Raw genomic sequence first — 19,133 nt, 5'->3', positions numbered from 1 at the left:
ATCTATCACCTCTTCATCCTCCCTAATGACCAAAGTTCACCCAGCTCCAGCTCCAACTCCTTAACACGGTTTGTTAGAAGCTGCAACTGGATGCACTTCCTGCAGTTGTAGTTGTCAGGGACACTGGAGGTCTCCCTGCCATCCCCCAACCCACAAGAGGAGTTTTTCATTATACTCCCTGGCATTTCTACCGTCCTAGCAGAGCAGTATAAAGCAGGGAAGGAAAAAAACTTGAGCTTTTCTTTCCTTTGCTTTCTCTGAGTGAGGCCTCTCTTTGCAGAAGCCTTGAAGAGCTAAAGCCTCAAGATCGCCCCCTTAACTATGTTCTCTCAGATGGTGGCTGCTGCACTTGCCCTGCCTTACTTTAATTTGCTCTTACTAATCAAATCCAGATGCCGAATGGTTGCTGGTCAAAGTTCTATTATGCTGACATAACCCACTATTGCCTTTTATCATTGGGCAGTGGACCTGTTTGAAGTCCCCCTCTCTCCAAACTTCTGATGTCCAGATTGGCTGCTGGTCACATCTATGTCTTTTACATTTGTTTTTCATCTTGAAAGTGTTACGTACCCCGTAACTGGCCAGCAGAAATGGATCACTCAGTTGGAGTCTGGATTACTAGAACTAAGGAAGTTTTATTAAAGAAACAAGCAATGCAGTAATCGAACGGATAATAAATGCAACAGTTCAGCAATGATAAACACACATGTGCACTGAATTAAGATAACAACAGCAATCAAGCTCTATCGTTGTCTAGGGATAAATGACCAATTTCAAAGTGACACAAAAGTTCAGTCCAATTTAGTTCAGTTCGCAGTAATCGTTGCCATGGCGATGGACAACGTGGGGGGAGGGAGAGAGAGAACGGGAACGACTGATCATTCAAACACGGCTTCCACTCACAGACCGGCAATAATTGCTCACAAGCAGCTTTTGGGCAGGTCCTTGGTGATGTCACCTGAGGTCACCGACTGTGACCCCTCCTCCAGATGCGGTCGATCCTCTGCAGTGAACCCGGCACTCAAGCAAGGGCGGACACACACCGGGTTCCCGCTGATCGTACCTTTCCACCCTGTGCGTTGTCCGATACTTCCCACCGACTCGTGAGAGGCGCACCGCTCCAGGGTCTCGTTACCTCGGGTGTCGTGTGTGTCCTGCCTTAGCGAACCGGTCCCTTTTTATCCCCCTGCTGGGGTATCGCCTGTCCATCACTTCAAACAGTTCAGGGTTCAAAGGGGCAGCCGCTCCAGACAGCTCTCTACACATCTCCAGGTGCTGTTTCATTGTGTCCCTTATCTCTCTCTTGAAGACAGGTGGCAGACCAACTGCTGATCACACAGGACAGTTAACATCTTATCTATGTGTATTCGTCACAAATGTGATTCTGGAACTATTAGAGCCTGTAATTTTCTGTTTGGAGATTGTTTGGATGTTCCAGCATTCTGCAGCCTTCAAGAGGATTCCGGGAGGCAGAGGTAGCATGACGGAATATCATGGCAGGCAGTCTGCGGGACAGCGTGGGAGCCAGTGTACAACTTCATTTTGCTGATTAAAGCTTCTGTTTTTTTTGCTAATTAAAGTGATGAGGGAGGTTGAAACATCAAGGCCAATGCAGAAGTTTAAAGATCATCTGAGTGTTCCAGCGCTCTGCAATTTTGAGAGAATTCCAGGATACAGAGGCAGCGTGCATGAATCTCATAGTGGGCAGGTTGCGGGACAGGGCACAAGCCAATGATCAACTCCATTTCATTGATGAAAGCTTCCATTGTTTGCCAACTGAATCAAAGAGGGAGATATAAGTATTGAGGCTAGTGTGGAGGGAAAGCGCCGACTGCCTGCCTTTTGATTGCCCTGCACCAGAGCAGGGAGAACCTGCCGCTGTGCCTGGAGAGTGTTGCACAGGTTTTCTGTGTTTTGGTTGTGGACTTGGACTATAGAATTTTCTTTCAGTCTGATAGGTTTTTTTTATAGTCTGTGTTTTTCACCCAATCTTTTTTATTTTCTTTCATGCATGGAGGGGGATTTGGGGTTGATGATTGTGCTGTCTTTCCTTTCTTTCTTGGCTTCATGGCTACCTGGAGAAGTGGAATTTTAGAGTTGGATACTTTGATAATAATTTAATCTTTGAACCTTTGATGCAGACAAGAAAAATGCCACAAATAAGAAAATACTTATTTAATACTGCAGTAGACAGTTAACCAGTGAGAAAATGAAAGGACAAAGAAGCTAAGAAGCTTCCAGAATTACAGTAAAGGCATATTAGAATGTTATGTATAAAAAGTCTACCTAAAATACAATCAGATAATTGATTGCATTACTGCAAAGAAAATGACAACTAAAATTAAACAGTTGTATCTAACAAGCCTTCTGTGCATCAGCTTCTCAAAGATCTTCTGAAAATCCAAGTAAACAACATTCACTGACTCTCCTTTGTCAGTCCTGCCTGTTATTTCTTCAAAGAATTCCAACAGATTTGTTCTTGACCCCTAATGTTACAGACCCCACTTCCAGTTCCAAACTCACACCCAGCCTATAGTTTGGATCCCAGCTGCATGTGCACTCTAGATCTTTTGCTACGGCCATCCAGAATGCAGCTTTAAAATAAAGGAGAATAACGTATTGAAAATATATACTTTGAGTAATTATGCCTGTATTATTATAGCTTTTATTCACAACAGACATTTTTAAATTGCCATGCTTTTTAAGGAGTTTTTCAATAAATCTTCTAGTTCAGTAGTTTATTGTGTAGATATGTCCAGTGCTCAGGAAGTTCTTTCATGTTTTACAATATTTTGTACAATATACAATGTTTGGTAATGCACTCCTACACACTTGTTCTGGATCCCTTAGGTTTTTAACACACTTAAGAAGAATGAGAGGGAATCTCATTGAAACCTATTGAATATTGAAAGGTCTGGATAGAGATGATGTGGAGAGGATATTTCCTATACTGGATAAGTCTAGGACAAGATGGCACAGTCACAGAATTGAAGGGCATCCATTTAGAACAGAGATGAGGAAAAATTTCTTCAGCCAGAGGGTGGTGAATTTGTACAATTCTTTGCCCCAAATGACTGTGAAGGCAAAATCTTTGGGTATATTTAAGGCAGAGGTTGATAGGTGTATGATCAATCAGGGTGTCAAAGGTTATGAGGAGCAGGCAGGAGAATGTGGTTGAAAGGGATAATAGATCAGCTATAATGGAGCAGAACCCATCTGAATAGCTTAATTCTATTCCTAGATCATATTATCTTATATGTACATAACTAGGGTCAAAAAGAATGCATTGCAATGATTTGATGTCACTTATACAAAAGTGTTTTGCAGTGAAGTCTTAACTGAAGCATTGAGTCCTGTGGCAATATTTGTTAAAAGAGTGCTCTGAGTTTACTTGAGAAGTAGTTTGGACTGCAGATTGGAGGGCAGTGCAAATGTATACAGAGGGTATTACAGAGATGGATGGAGAGAAATACAGAAGATGGAATGCATCAGTGCAGAGCATTTTGCAAGGAAGTAAATATGGGGAATAAGATTCAGACACAAGTATCAGAGGGAGCTGTCAGGGAAATATTTGGGTAAGGAAAAGGATTCTGTGAGGGTGATTGGGGATTGATAAACATGTGATGGGAGTGCTCGCTGGATTAATACTATAAATGTGAATATGCTTTAAAGAATGAAGCTGGAACTTCCTGGAGACAGTCCATTCAATGTCAAGCTCTCTTTCCTTAACATTCAGGAAAGCCTACCCAATTTGAAGGCCCCATATTGGGCAGATACAGACAGATCTACAGATTTTTCATTGAAAAGGCCTATAACAAATCTCGACTATACTGTTTATGTCCTAAGAAATCGAATGTTATAGTCTTCTACTGCCACTAAGAAGTCTCGTCAACTGAGAACATGGGTCACTGAACCAGTTCAAGTTCAAGTTGAATATCAGGTTTATTGCCATCTGGCTGCAGATGTTTAAAGCCAAATGAAACAACATTCCTCCAGACCATGGTGCCCCCACAAAACATATATCACACACAGTACATAAAACAAAATGATACCACAGGTCAGTTAATAAGATGTACTTCAAAGTGGAAACAGTGCACTGGTAAAATGCAAACAGTAAAATGTACATTAAACAGTGAGCAGCTCACTGTCCTCGTGACAAGAACTCAGTGCTGGCAGGCATTCATTAGTCCTATAGTCTGGGGGAACATGCTCTTACCCAGTCTGTTAGTCCTAATGCTGATGCTTCTGTACCTTTCCCCTGATGGCAGTGGATCAAATAGATTGTGGGACGGGTGGTAGGGATCCTCAACAGTGCTTCAAGTGTTTTGTCTGTGCAAGACACTGTTCTAAATACCAACAGTACACCCCCAGTAAACTAAAATCCAATACATGTGATCCAAGTATTACATCCTGAGTCTTAAGATCACTCGTTTCTCTTTCTGCCATTTCACACTGTTCTTTGCCAATGATCCTCAATATTCTGCTCTCATCTGTTTTGCAGTATTTTTGTGCCGACTATTTGAGCAAAACTAGCAAGAAATATGGCCAAAATATTGTAATCTCTAAACATAAAAACTCACTCAGCTGCTGGATCCCAGTGGGCTATAGGTCTGAATAAGCAAATGGACAGCCTACTTTCAATTGTAGTCATAAGAATGCCCCGGGCTTTCAGCAGAAAAAGAATTATTCTTGTTCGCTGCACTTTTGGGAGCTTGCTGGCCCTTACTATGGAATTGGCAATTGGTACAGCCCTGCAGTAACACATGTTGGTATTCCAGTTAATACCATTTCAGTAATTACTGAAGCACACAAGTGTCATTACCGTCCAGGATAGCAAAACAGTCCTCGTAATCATAACACTACCTTAATAATACTGCACTCCACCTGGATATTACTGAAGTACCTAACCAGAACTATAATCCTAGATAGCATTGAAGCCACAGATATTACTGTAGGCCTAGATAACATCACATTTCTGATTATCATAGCAACACTGGATATCATTAAAGCACCTATAATATGTATTTGTTTCTGTACCCTAGACATTCTTATAGTGTGAAGATATCGCTCCTGCTCCAAACAACACTCTGGCATCTAAATCCAAAGACATAATTCTGATAACACTTACTGTGCTGAGATGTTATTATAAGTAGTAGATTACATTACAGTATCTAGATATCATTGCGACGGCTGAAAGCCCCAATGGCCTGAGTATCTCCACAGATCTCAAACATCCCTAATGAACTTATTGGAATTTACTGCATCTTACTATTGTACTGGTGATTAGTAAAGTATTGAATATTGCTTGCAACTTATTCCACTGTTTTTTCCCTTTCTCATATTCTCATTAACAGTTGTAGTTCCTTTAAGTTTCTATTCTTCATAGGCAAAGACGCGGCATTCACAAAATGAAGCTTTAGGTTACCCATTGTTACTTACGCCTTCTCGGCCTTCTTTTGAACGTATTTGAAAATTAACTGTTGACAATCACCTTTTGACAATATTAATATTAGACACTATTGGATCATATATTTTCCAACTGTCCTTTTAAATTATTTGATATGGAGTCGCCGATACACAAGATCAGAACAAACTGCAGAGGATTGTAAACTCAGTCAGCTCCATAATGAGCACAGGCCTCCCCAACATTGAGGACATCTTCAAAAGGCAAAGCCTCAAGGCAGTGGCATCATTCTTAAGGACCCAGGACAACCTTCCTTTTCGTTGTTACCATCAGGGAGGAGGGACAAGAGCCTGAATTCACTCACTCAATACTTAAGGAATAACTTCTTCCCTCCATCATCTGAATAGACCATGAACCCATCGACACTACCTCATTTGTTGCTGTCTTATTTGGCACTACTTACTTAATTTTTGATATTTTCTATTGTAGTGTTATTTTTTGTGTATTACAAGGTATTGCTGCCACAAGACAAACACATTTCACATCATATGCCAGTTAAAAGAAACCTAATTCTGATTATTCTCAGTTCATTTTAAGCTTTTCTTTGTTCACCCAGAGTCATGGAAAAAAAACATTATGTTCTACTGTATTATTTTAATAACCCATGTTCTGTCCTTAATCAGATTTACACTTTAAGTACTGGCAGTTCGTAACCTCTACTTCTGTTGGTATTGCTTACTTTGAGGTTTGTGTTTACTCAGATCCTTCTGATCATTAACACACCCCTCTTGTAAAGTCTGTTTCACTGCCAAACTCATTAGATAAAGGAGATTAAAAAAAAACAAGCAGAATGAAAACCTCAGCAAATTTCAGCTAAATTCTGGAAAATTAATTTCTAATTTCTGAAAGAGTAAGGAACAAATCCCATAGGCTGCAACTTTTCACACGGCCATTTACTTAATCAAAGAAGAAATGTTCTTCTTGCACAATATGGTGTCTTGATTTCTATTATAGAAACCTCAGACTCACCACATGCTTCCAATTAATTCAATGGTTTTCCTACCTACATAAGTATCAAACTCCCTAAATTTATGCAAACCTGGGAATTTTTTTTTGGAAATCTGAAGCTAGATAGCAGGAAGTGCATTTTCTGTTGGAAAGCTGCCACTTGTCTTAATGCATTATTAAACAGATAACTTTAGCAGTTAGAGATAATGCATGATACACAAGAGTGAATTTCAGAACCAAACTTTCCAGCATAGCAGGAGGTGAAATAATTAACATGTTATCCCTCATTCTTACTTGCCATGATACAGAGACACTGCCTTCAGAGCAAGACCTGGTTTCTCACCTCAGAAGAAATGCATGAACCCCACCTCCTAAACTCCCTCACAACATAACCTCTTATTGTTGTTTATACAGAAGAAGTTACATTTATATACATCTTAAAAATACTCCAAGGGTCGGAAAATACTCTTTCAAGCAAAAAAAAATCTTACTGTTGGAGGAACTTACCTGCAGCAGGCAGCACAGATGATGTTTTAGGTCAGAACCTGACATCCCGATCCTGATCAACTCGAAGTGTTGACGAGCTCTTTGCTTGGGACATCCAACGTGCTTTACAGTGCCACAAAATAGGTTATAAACACCAGTAGGGAAAGTGGGACTGGGAATGATGTATTCACATGAGCTGAAGTTTAGTTCATGGACAGAAACATGAAAAGGTAATGCATAGCAGGTATAGGCGGGTAGAACAAATGAGATACTTGACGAGTATAAAAGATGCAAGACAGCATTTAAGAAGGAAGTCAGGAGGGCTAAGGTAAGGCTTCAGGTCGCTCGAGCAAACAAGATAAAGGAAAGTCCTTAGGGTGTCCAATATTATATTAAGAGCAAAAGGATAGCAAGGGACAAATTTGGTCCTCTGGATAACGAGAGTGGTAATCTGACTCAGAATCAGGTTTATTATCACCGGCATGTGTCATGAAATTTGTTAACTTAGCAGCAGCAGTTCAATACAATATGTAATATAGAAGGAAAAAATAAAAATAATAATAATAAATAAGTAAATCAATTACAGTATACATTGTTACGTACCCCGTAACTGGGTTGCCAAACCAGCAGAAATGGATCACTCAGTTGGAGTCTGGAGTACTAGAACTAAGAAAGTTTTATTAAAGAAACAAGCAACACAGTAATCGAAAGGATAATAAATGCAACAGTTCAGCGATGATAAACACACATGTGCACAGAATTAAAATAACAGCATCAATCAAGCTCTATCGTTGTCTAGGGGTAAATGACCAAATTTCAAAATGACTCAAAGTTCAGTTCGCAGTAATCGTTGCCATGGCGATGGACAACGTGGGGGAAGAGAGACAGAGAGAACAGGGACAACTGATCATTCAGAACACTGCTTCACTCACAGACCAGCGAGATGGCTCACAGACCAGCGAGATGGCTCACAAACAGCTTTTGGGCGGGTCCTTGGTGATGTCACCTGAGGTCACCGACTGTGACCCCTCCTCCAGATGCGGTCGATCCTCTGCAGTGAACCCGGCACCCAGGCAAGGGCGGACACACACCGGGTTCCCGCTGATCGTACCTTTCCACCCTTGTCGTTGTCTGGTACTTCTCACCCACTCGTGAGAGGCGCACCGCTTCCAGGGTCTCGTTACCTCGGGTGGCGTGTGTCCCCGTCTTAGCGAACCTGTCCCTTTTTATCCCCCTGCTGGGGCATCGCCTGTCCATCACTTCAAACAGTTCAGGGTTCAAAGGGGGAGCCGCTCCAGACAGCTCTCTCTCCCACGTCCCCTCACCACACATCTCCAGACGCTGCTCCACTGTTGCTTATCTCTCCTTCCCCTGAGGGCAGGTGGCAGACCAACCGCTGATGCCACTGATGCTAGCCCAGGCCAGCAAACATCTTAATTTTATGTGTATTCTCGTAACACTTCCCCCCTTTAAGGATTTTTACCGGGAGGTAAAAATTACAAACATGACTACATTATCTGATACATACACAATATATATCTTTAACAGTTATTTAGCTAATACAGAGAATTTGAAGCTGTCAACACCTTGACAGACAGTCATCACATTTTCTGTTCCTTTTACACGTGTTATTAATAATCCCTTAGACCAGGCTCCAACTCAGCAAACTTCATAGTGGCCAAAAATACTGATGAATTGCGACCAATGTACCCTCTCATTTTGTTTTGTCCCGGACCACAACAACAAGGGTTGTCCCATTCCGACTCAGTTTTCTCTCGCAAGGGCTTAGTAGGAGGGGAACGGGTATTGACCGCAGAGTTATTGCAAAACTTCCTGCAGTACCCCACCATCTCCAAAAGCCTTCTGAGGGCCCTCTTGTCTATCGGGGTTGGGAGGTCAGCGATAGCCTGCACTGTAGCTTGCATCGCTGCCAGCTGCCCCTGTGTCACCACAATTTCCAGGTAAGTGACCCTCGTGTGGCCGAATTCATTTTTTTCAAGGTTCACTATCAAGCTGGCTTCAGACAGCCGTATTAAATTGCCAATACACACCTCTGTGGTCATCAGCCCTTTAGTCACTGAATTACTCAATATATATGAGTGTTCTTTACTGGGCTGCCCTATTGTAACAGACATAACCCAACGTCCCAGTTCTTTGCATTTCCTCGGGACAATCAAACACATAGGTGCGAGTCGTTTAATTACTCCTTCTAAAGATTCGCTTTGTTCGGGGATTAAGGGAGAGACCTTATCAGTAGACCTGGCCAAAACAATAGCCTTCTCCCATCTGACCGATCCCATCCTAATCTTTTCAAAATGGTTCTTTTCTCTTATCAGGGGGCCCCTAGCTTCATTGATTTCCACGCTAACACCGACTAGGTTTGTTAGCATATCAAAAGCCGGTGACCGTCTCAGTTCGCGTCGGTCATGATCAATAACATTTTTTTTCCCTGGGCAGCCGGTAAATCTCTTTCATGATTCCACCAACTGTTTCCTCCAGCACCGCAAAATGTCCACCGGGGGGTACTTCGTGGGCCATGTTAAAAACCTCATCCCCATAACTCTTTTGCACCACCCCCCATTCCTCATCTGCGGGTACTGTACTTGATTTCCCTTTCTTCCTTAGCACTTCCTCCTCCGCACAATAGCTTGTCAAGGCTGTGTCAGAGAGAGCGGTCTCTGCCAAAACCATCAGCCCCTCGTCTCGCTCCTGCGTCTGCACAAATTCTTTCCTGGCTACTGCCACGTCTGTCCCAGCTCCCTCACTACCTCTTATCTCACTACACCCTGTCTCATACAAGGTTGGCAGAAATGTTTCAGCCAAATTCACCATCGGGGGCCCACGATGAACCTGTGAGTCCATGGGCCGGGCCTCAATGCTGGCAGGCTGACCCGTCAATCTCACGACTGGGAACACAATTCCTCCGACGATGTCATTACCGAGCAAGACTTCCACGTCTTTCATCGGTAATTCGGACCTCACCCCGATCGTGACTAGTCCAGAGACCAGGTTGCTCTGTAAGTGTATCTGGTGCACAGGGACTGACTCTGTCCCTGCCCCAACACCTTTGACCTCTTCCTCCCCAGTCTGGGTCTCTGAGCTAAACTCTAATACACTCTTCAATATTAGTGACTGACACGCTCCCGTGTCTCTCCAGATCCGCACTGGAACTGGTTTTAACCCCTCCTTCACTGACACCAGTCCGGCCGAGATAAACCTCTCGCGCCCTTCCTGGACTTTTTCAGACCTGTCCTTCCCTAGCGGTTCGCTTAACAGCTCGATACAGCCATTCCAAATTTCCGCTTTTCCTTTCCCCGTCTCCTTCCTTGGGGCAAAGCACCTGGACGCAAAGTGTCCGACTTTCCCACAATTATAACAGACGACCCCAGGAGACTTCCTACCAGACTGCTCCCGGTCTACCCTATCCTTTTCACTAGTCCCCGGCTTACTTTCTGACTTTTCCGGCGGACTCTCCCCTCCGTCCTGACTACCCTTCTGGTAGCCTTTACTCGGGGCAAACTTCATTTTATGCGTCAACGCATACTCATCCGCTAACTTAGCAGTTGCGGCTAACGTGGCTGCCTCTTTCTCATCGAGGTAGGGTCTCATACCCTCAGGGACACAACCTTTAAACTGCTCAATCAGAATCAGCTGCAGCAGTCTGTCATAATCCCCCTCTACCCCTTTCGAGGCGCACCAACGCTCACAATATGTTTGCATCTCACGAGCAAACTCCAAATACGTGCGGTCCCACTGCTTCCTCGCATTCCGGAACCTCTGCCGGTATGCCTCCGGGACCAACTCATAAATCCTGAGGATGGCCTCTTTCACCACCTCATACCTCTGGGCATCTTCCGCGGACAAAGCTGAGTAAGCTTCTTGGGCCTTCCCTTTCAGTACACTCTGAAGTAAAACAACCCACTTATCCCTCGGCCAGTCCTGACTTATAGCCACTTTTTCGAAGTGGAGGAAGTACCGATCCACGTCGGTATCATCAAATGGGGGAACTAGCCTAACCTCCTGGGTCGCCCGGAACCCTCCACCTTGGTTCGGCACGAGCCCCTGCTCGGCCCTTATCTTTAACTTCTGCAGCTCAAATTCCCTTTCCCTCTGTTTCTCCTCTCTCTCCAACTGTCTTTCTCTCTCTTGCCTTTCTACCTCTTTCTCTTTCTCCCGCCTTTCTAACTCTCTCTCCTGCCTTTCTAACCGTCTCTCTTCGTGTTCTAACTGCCGTACCCGGAACTCGTGCTCGAGTCTCAGTTTTTCAAGCTGTACCTGTACCGCGTCTCCAGCAGGTTTTTCAATAGACACCTCCCCCAGCTCACCTTGGGGAAACACACCTTTAGATACATAGTGCTCTACAATAGCTCTGTGTATCTCCTCTCTCCTCATTGTCGACTTCACCTTAGCAAGATTCACCCGTTTGGCCACAGCTATCAATTCCGATTTCCTGGCATCCTCTAATGCCTCCAAGGTCGGCGCCTTTATAAATTCCTCAACCTCCATTTCTGCTGTTTGTCTTTTCTTTCTTTCGGGAATTTTAACCCAATCAATTTACTCCGTCCCAAATTTAGCATTCAAAATCCCGGACGAGCCCCCACTTATGTTACGTACCCCGTAACTGGGTTGCCAAACCAGCAGAAATGGATCACTCAGTTGGAGTCTGGAGTACTAGAACTAAGAAAGTTTTATTAAAGAAACAAGCAACACAGTAATCGAAAGGATAATAAATGCAACAATTCAACAATGATAACCATACATGTGCACAGAATTAAGATAACAGCATCAATCAAGCTCTATCGTTGTCTAGGGGTAAATGACCAATTTCAAAATGACTCAAAGTTCAGTTCGCAGTAATCGTTGCCATGGCGATGGACAACGTGGGGGAAGAGAGACATAGAACAGGAACAACTCATCATTCAGAACGGCTTCACTCACAGACCAGCAAGATGGCTCACAGACCAGCGAGATGGCTCACAAAACAGCTTTTGGGCAGGTCCTTGGTGATGTCACCTGAGGTCACCGACTGTGACCCCCCCCTCCAGATGCGGTCGATCCTCTGCAGTGAACCCGGCACCCAGGCAAGGGCGGACACACACCGGGTTCCCGCTGATCGTACCTTTCCACCCTTGTCGTTGTCTGGTACTTCTCACCCACTCGTGAGAGGCGCACCGCTTCCAGGGTCTCGTTACCTCGGGTGGCGTGTGTCCCCGCCTTAGCGAACCTGTCCCTTTTTATCCCCCTGCTGGGGTATCGCCTGTCCATCACTTCAAACAGTTCAGGGTTCAAAGGGGGAGCCGCTCCAGACAGCTCTCTCTCCCACGTCCCCTCACCACACATCTCCAGACGCTGCTCCACTGTTGCTTATCTCTCCTTCCCCTGAGGGCAGGTGGCAGACCAACCGCTGATGCCACTGATGCTAGCCCAGGCCAGCAAACATCTTAATTTTATGTGTATTCTCGTAACAACATGTATTGAATAGATTAAAAATTGTGCAGAAAACAGAAATAATATAAATTTGAAAAGTGAGGTAGTGTTCAAGGGTTCAATGTCTATTTAGGAATCTGATGGCAGAGGGGAAGAAGTGTTCCTGAATTGCTGAGTGTGTGCTTTCTAGCTTCTGTACGTCCATCCAGATGGTAACAGTGAGAAACGGGCATGCTCTGGGTGCTGTAGGTGCTTAATAATAGACGCTGCCTTTCTGAGTCACTGCTCCTTGAAGATGTCCTGGGCACTTTGTAGGCTAGTACCCAAGATGGAGCCCACTAAATTTACAACTTTCTGCAGCTTCTTTCGGTCCTGTGCAGTAGTCCTCCCATACCAGACAGTGATGAACCCTGTCAGAATGCTCTCCACGGTACATCTATACAAGTTTTTGAGTGTATTTGTTGACATATTAAATCTCTTCAAACTCCTAATGAAGTATAGTTGCTGTCTTGTCTTCTTTATAACTGCATCATTATGTTGGGACCAGGTTAGGTTCTCAGAGATCTTGACAACCAGGAACTTGAAACTGCTCACTCTCTCCACCTCTGATCCCTCTATGAGGATTGGTATGTGTTCGTCTGTCTTACCCTTCCTGAAGTCCACAATCAGCTCTTTTGTCTTACTGGCGCTGAGTGCTAGGTTGTTGCTGCGACACCATTCCACTAGTTGGCATATTTCGCTCCTGTGCACTCTCTCATTACCATCTGACATTCTACGAACAATGGTTGTATCATCAGCAAATTTATAGATGGTATTTGAGCTGTGTCTACCCACACAGTCATTGGTAAAGAGAGAGTAGAGCAGTGGGCTAAGCACACACCCTGAGGTGCACCAGTGTTGATTGTCAGCGAGGAGCAAATGTTATCACCAATCCGCACAGACTGTGGTCTTCTGGTTAGGAAGTCGAGAATCCAATTACAGAGGAAGGTACAGAGGCCCAGGTTCTGTAACTTCTCAATCAGGATTGTGGGAAAGATGGTGTTAAATGCTGAGCTTTCGTCGATCAACAGCATTCTGACATAAGTGTTTGTGTTGTCCAGGTGGTCGAAAACTGTGTGAAGAGCCATTGAGATTGCATCTGTCATTGACCTATTGTGGTGATAGGCAAATTGCAATGGGTTCAGGTCCTTGCTGATATGGAGTCCCCTCAGTCTAGTCATGACCAACCTCTCAAAGCATTTCATCACTGTAAATGTGAGTGCTACTGAGTGATAATCATTAAGCAGCTCACATTATTCTTGTCAGGCAATGGTATAATTGTTGCCTTTTTGAACGAAGTGGGAACTTCCGCCTGTAGCAGTGAGAGGTTGGAAATGTCCTTGAATACTCCCAGCAGTTGTTTGGCATAGGTTTTCAGAGCCTTAACAAGTACTCCATCATGACCTTCTACCTTGAGAGGATTCACCCTTTTTAAAGACAGCCTAACATCAGCCTCTGAGACAAAGATCACAGGGTCATCAGGTGCAGCAAGGATCTTCAATGCTGTAGTTGTCTTCTTCCTTTCAAGCCAGCATAGAAGGCATTAATTTCATCTGGTAGTGAAGCATCACTGCCATTCATGCTATTGGGTTTTGCTTTGTAGGAAATAAATGTCTTGCAAACCCTGCCAGAGTTGTTGTACATCCGATGTCTCCTCCAACCTCGTTCAAAATGCAAAGAGTCAAAAGAGATAGGGGAGATCTTAACTGAAATGTTTGCATCTCTATTTACTTGGGCGATGGTATAGAGTCAATATAGAACATAGAAATCTACAGCACATTACAGGCCCTGCAGCCCACAATGTGGAGCCAACCATATAACCTACTCTAGAATTACCCTACCGCATAGCCCTATATTTTTCTAAGCTCCACGTACCTATCCAGGAGTCTCTTAAAAGCCGCAATTGTGTCCGTCTCCATCACCGTCACCGGCAGTGTAATCCACACACCCACCACTCTGTGTGCAAAATGTACTCCTGACATCCCCTCTGTACCTACTTCCAAGCACCTTAAAACTATGCCCCCTCACATTAGTCATTTCAGCCCTGAGAAAAAGCCTCTGGCTATCCACACGATCAATGTCTCTCATTATCTTATACACCTCTATCAGGTCACCTCTCATCCTCTATTGCTCCAAGGAGAAAAGGCCGAGTTCACTCAACCTATTCTTATAAGGCACCCTCTCCAATCCAGGTAACATACTTGTAAAACTTCTCTACACTGTCTCTATAGTATCCACATCCTTCCTATTGTGAGGTGACCAGAACTGAACACAATAATCCAAGTGGGGTCACACCAAGTTCTTATATAATTGTATATATGTAAGGCAAAGCAGCAACAATGTCACGGGTGAGGAGATTACAGATGAGAAGGTGTTTGATGTCTTGAGCCAAGCTAAGGTGGATAAATCCCAGGGCCTGACAATGTGTTCCTTCATACTCTATGCAAGGCTAGTGCAGAAATTGCAGGTGTCCCAGAAGAGATATTTGAAACATCCTTAGCCAAGGTGAGGTGCTGGAGGATCGGAGGGTTCCTAATGTTGTTCCGTTATTTACCAAAAACTCTGAGAATAAGCCAGGATGTTATAGGCCAGTGAGCCTAACATCAGTAGTGGGAAAGTTATTGGAAGGTATTCTAAGGGACCCAACGTATAAGTATTTGGATAGACAGGAACTGATTAAGGATAGTCAATATGGCTTTGTGTGTTGTAGGTCATATCTAATCAATCTTATAGAGCTTTTTGAGGAAGTTCCTAGTAAAGCTGATGAAGGCTAGGCAGTGGATGTCGTCTACATAGACTTTAGCAAGGCTTTTGACAAGGTCCCACATGGGAGATTTGTTAAGAAGGTTCAGTTGCTTGGCATTGAAGATAAAGTAGTAAATTGGATTAGACATTGGCTTTTTAGGAGAAGCCAGAGAGTAATAAGTGGTTGTTTTTTTCTGACAGGAGGCCTGTGACTAGTGGTGTGCCACAAGGATTGATGCTGGGTCCTTTGCAGTTTACCTATATCAGTGATCTGGATGATAATGTAGTAAATTGGATCAGCAAATTTGTGGATGACTCCAAGATTGAGGGTATAGTAGAGAGAAAGGAAGATGATCAAAGCTTGCAGTGGGATCTGGACTAGCTGAAGAAAGGGGGCTGTAAAATGTCAGATGGAATTTAATGCAGAAAAGTCAGGAGGATCCACCATGGTAGGCCTTACATAGTGAGTGGTAGGGCACTGAGGAGTGTGGTAGAACAGGAGGATCAGTGAATACAGGTCCATAATTTCTTTAAGGTAGATAGGGATATAAAGAAAACTTTTGGCACATTGGCCATCAGAAATCAATGTATTGAGTACAGGCTTTGGGATGTTATGCTGGAATTGTATAAGACATTGATAAGGCCTGATTTGGAGTATCGTGTCCAGTTTTGATCACCTACCTATAGGAAAGACGTAAGTAAGATTGAAAGAGTGCAGAGAAAATTTACAAGGATGTTGCTGGGACTTGAGGACCTGAGTTATAGGGAAAGGTTAAACAGATTAGGGCTTTATTCCCTAAAACGTAAAAGATTGAGGGAGATAGAGGTATACAAAATTAGGAGAGTGATAGATGCAAGCAGGCATTTTTCGCTGTAGTTGGGTAACTCTGCAACTAGTGGTTATGGGTTAAGGGTGAGAGACAAAATGTTTAAGGGGAACATGAGGGTGGACTTCTCCACTCTGAGGATGGTCAGAGTGTGGAATGAGTTGCCACCACAAGTGGAGGATGTAGTATGCAGGGCTATGACCCAGGTGCAGGTCGAAGGGACTAGACAGATTAATGATTTGGCATGGATGGGACAATGAACCTGGTACTGAGCCATAGTGTTCTATGAGTCTATTTGGGAGGCTGAGGGGTTGATCTACAGTACATGCAGAGAGATAGCTACACCCAAGGTGCAAGACACAGGTATCTGTCAGGAGGTGGAAAGGGGATAGGCAGCCAGTGCAGAGTACCCCTGTGGCCATTCCCCACAACAAGAGACACACCACTTTGGATACTGTTGCAGGATGATCCAGCAGAGGAAAGCCACAGTGGTCAGGTCTCTGCAACTGAGTCTGCTTCTGTGGTTTAGAAGAGAACAGCAGAGAAGAGACAAGCTGCAGTGATAGGAGATTTATTGGTTAAAGGAACAAACATAAGGTTCAGTGGACGAGAATGAAGTTCCCAGATAGTATGTTGCCTCCGGTTGCCAGCATCAGGGACATCTTGGATCGCGCCTGCAGCATTTTTAAGCTGGAGGGTGAATACCCAGAGGTTATGTTCATGTCAGCACAGATAACATACGTTGGAAGGGTGACCAGGTCCTACAATATAATTCAGGGTGTTAGGTGCTAAGTTAAAGGGTAGGACGTCCAGGGCTGTGATCTTGGGACTGATACTTGCCACTTGCTGGTGAGGCCAGAAGTAGAAAGATCATACATTTTAACACGTGGCTAAGGATATGGTTCAGGAGGGAAGACTTCAGTTTTTGGATCATCGGACTCTCTTTCAGGGAAGGTGGTAATTGTACAGAAGGGATGGTTTGCACTTGAACTGAAGTGGGGCTCATATAGGAACATTAATAACTTGATTTATCATGCACTTTTCAGACAGATGATGTAGTTCAATGTGCTTTATAATGGGATAAAAGTGCAAACATGAAAATAAAATTAAAAAATTAAATTAAAAATAGACATGAAAATAATGGATAAAAAGATGTTTGTTAAAAACAAGGTTAAATAAATAGGTTTTGAACTGGTGTTTAAAAGTGTCAACTGAGTCTGCATCCCTTATAGATTTAGGTATTAAATTCTACAGTTTAGGAGTATAATTCAAAAAAACTGACCTGCCAATAATCTTTTGAGGGAGATTATTTAAACTTAAAAGACTGGTAAAAGAAGACCTGAGAGCTTGTGAACAGTTATAAAACAAAACTGATTCTGTGATGTACTCCAGTCTCAGACCATTAAGAGCTTTAAAAACAAGTAAGAAAACTTTAAAATCAATTCTAAAATGATACAAGAGGCCAATGCAGGGTAACTAGTACGAGATTGATATGCTCCCTCATCTTGGTTTTGTTTAAAAGTTTATCAGTGGCCTTCTGAATGAGTCTATTCAATATAAAGGCATGAATTAGTTTTTGAACATCATTGTATAACAGAACCCAATGTATCTTTGCAATATTTCTTAAGTGTAGAATTCTGGTCACTTTTTTATTTGGGATTTAAAATTCAAATCTGAATTGGCGATAAAACCCAGGCCAGTTACTTCTGATTTTACAAGGGGATCCAGGTTTCCAGGATTATCAAGAAGTTCATCTCTTTTGGCTTTGGGACCAACCAAAAGTATTTCCATTTTATCTTCATTTAGTTTTAGGCAATTTTTCCTCATCAATTTGTTTATTGCAGCCATACCAGAAGTCAGAGAAGATAGGGTGTTATCATCATCGGACTCAACCCATGTATACAATCGTGTGTCTTCTGCATAACTGTGGAAATGAAGTCTATACTCTCTAATGATGTCTCCTTAGGGAAGCATATAAAAGGAGAAGAGTAAGGGACTAAAACAGCTTTTCCGAGCAACAGCATAAGATAATTGGAAATTAGAAAATTGGTCTCCAGGAGAGACAACAAATTTCTAAAATACATGAATGAAACCATTTAAGAGCACTACCAGAGAGGCCAATCAGTTCACAAGGAGATCTAGGAGAATGTTGTGGTCAATTGTGTCAAAAGCAGTACTTAGATCTAGAAAATTTAGAATTGATACTCTGTTGGCATCAGTTGGCCCAAGGTTGCTGATGATGTTGGTAAAGTCTGTACATCTGTTGTTTGTGCACCACGCATGACAGCAGCATGTTACTGTAGTTCCGTATGTTTGTCTATCTCCTTGCTGTGGTTTACTCTAAAACCTGACTGAAACTATCCTAGGATATTGTTCTCATTCAGAAAGTTATTGAGTTAGTTGAAAATCAACCTTGCCCTTGCCCAAGCAGAGATGATCTGATATATTTAGTATCTCACAATTAAGATTTGGCTTTGTAACTAGTGGTTTGACGACTGATTTTTGAAGGCATCTGGAAAAACTCCAGTTTCAAGGGATATGTTAATAATTTTCCTAACAGAATTGAAAACACTATTAAAATGTGTGGCGATGCTGGGTCAAGACAGCAAGTAGGCGGTTTACTTTTTGTTACAATCTTGTAGAGTTCTGAATCAGAAATACTTGTGAATTTTGACAAGGTTGCTGTCTTTTTAAGAGTTTGTCTGTAGAGATTACCAGTATGTGTAGCTATACTCTCCTGAATGGAAGTAATTTTGTTGATAAAAAATATTGCACATTCCTCACATTTTGTGGCAGATGCTTGAGTGAGGACATTATAGGCTGGGGCTAATGATTTTCAGCCCCAATCTAACTTATGATGTCCTCACTCAAGCATCTGCCACAAACTGTACAGAATACTGTGCACCTGTGTTGGGCAGATCAGCCCATGTGAAGAAAATAGACCCGTTGCTTAACGAAGCCTGCTGAATAATCACGGGCACACTGCGCCCCACACCCACTAACATCATTTACAGACTTGCAGGCATTGCTCCCCCAGAAATCCGAATGCACACTACAACAAAAATTGAATAAGGTAAACAGAACTCGGATCCATGGGACCCACTACAGCATCATGTGCCAGATTCCAACCACCTAAAATCGAGGAAAAGCTTTGCTACAGTGGAAGAACTACCACATGGAACATCCCCCCCACCCCC

At 43.2% G+C, this 19,133-nt stretch overlaps 1 long non-coding RNA gene across 1 annotated transcript in view; it reads right to left on the bottom strand.

Moving 5' to 3' along the window:
• Nucleotides 1-700: 700 nt before the first annotated feature.
• Nucleotides 701-19,133, bottom strand: part of LOC134356321 (uncharacterized) — a 77,270-nt gene continuing 58,837 nt past the window's right edge. Inside the window, exon 3 of the long non-coding RNA XR_010020342.1 lies at nucleotides 701-2,075. This is a non-coding gene — a long non-coding RNA (uncharacterized LOC134356321). The remainder of the gene's footprint in view (nucleotides 2,076-19,133) is intronic.

This window comes from Mobula hypostoma, chromosome 1 (genome assembly GCF_963921235.1).
Source record: "Mobula hypostoma chromosome 1, sMobHyp1.1, whole genome shotgun sequence".
In the NCBI taxonomy this organism is placed as follows: Eukaryota; Metazoa; Chordata; class Chondrichthyes; order Myliobatiformes; family Myliobatidae; genus Mobula; species Mobula hypostoma.
This window is presented reverse-complemented; position numbering and strand designations above follow the sequence as displayed.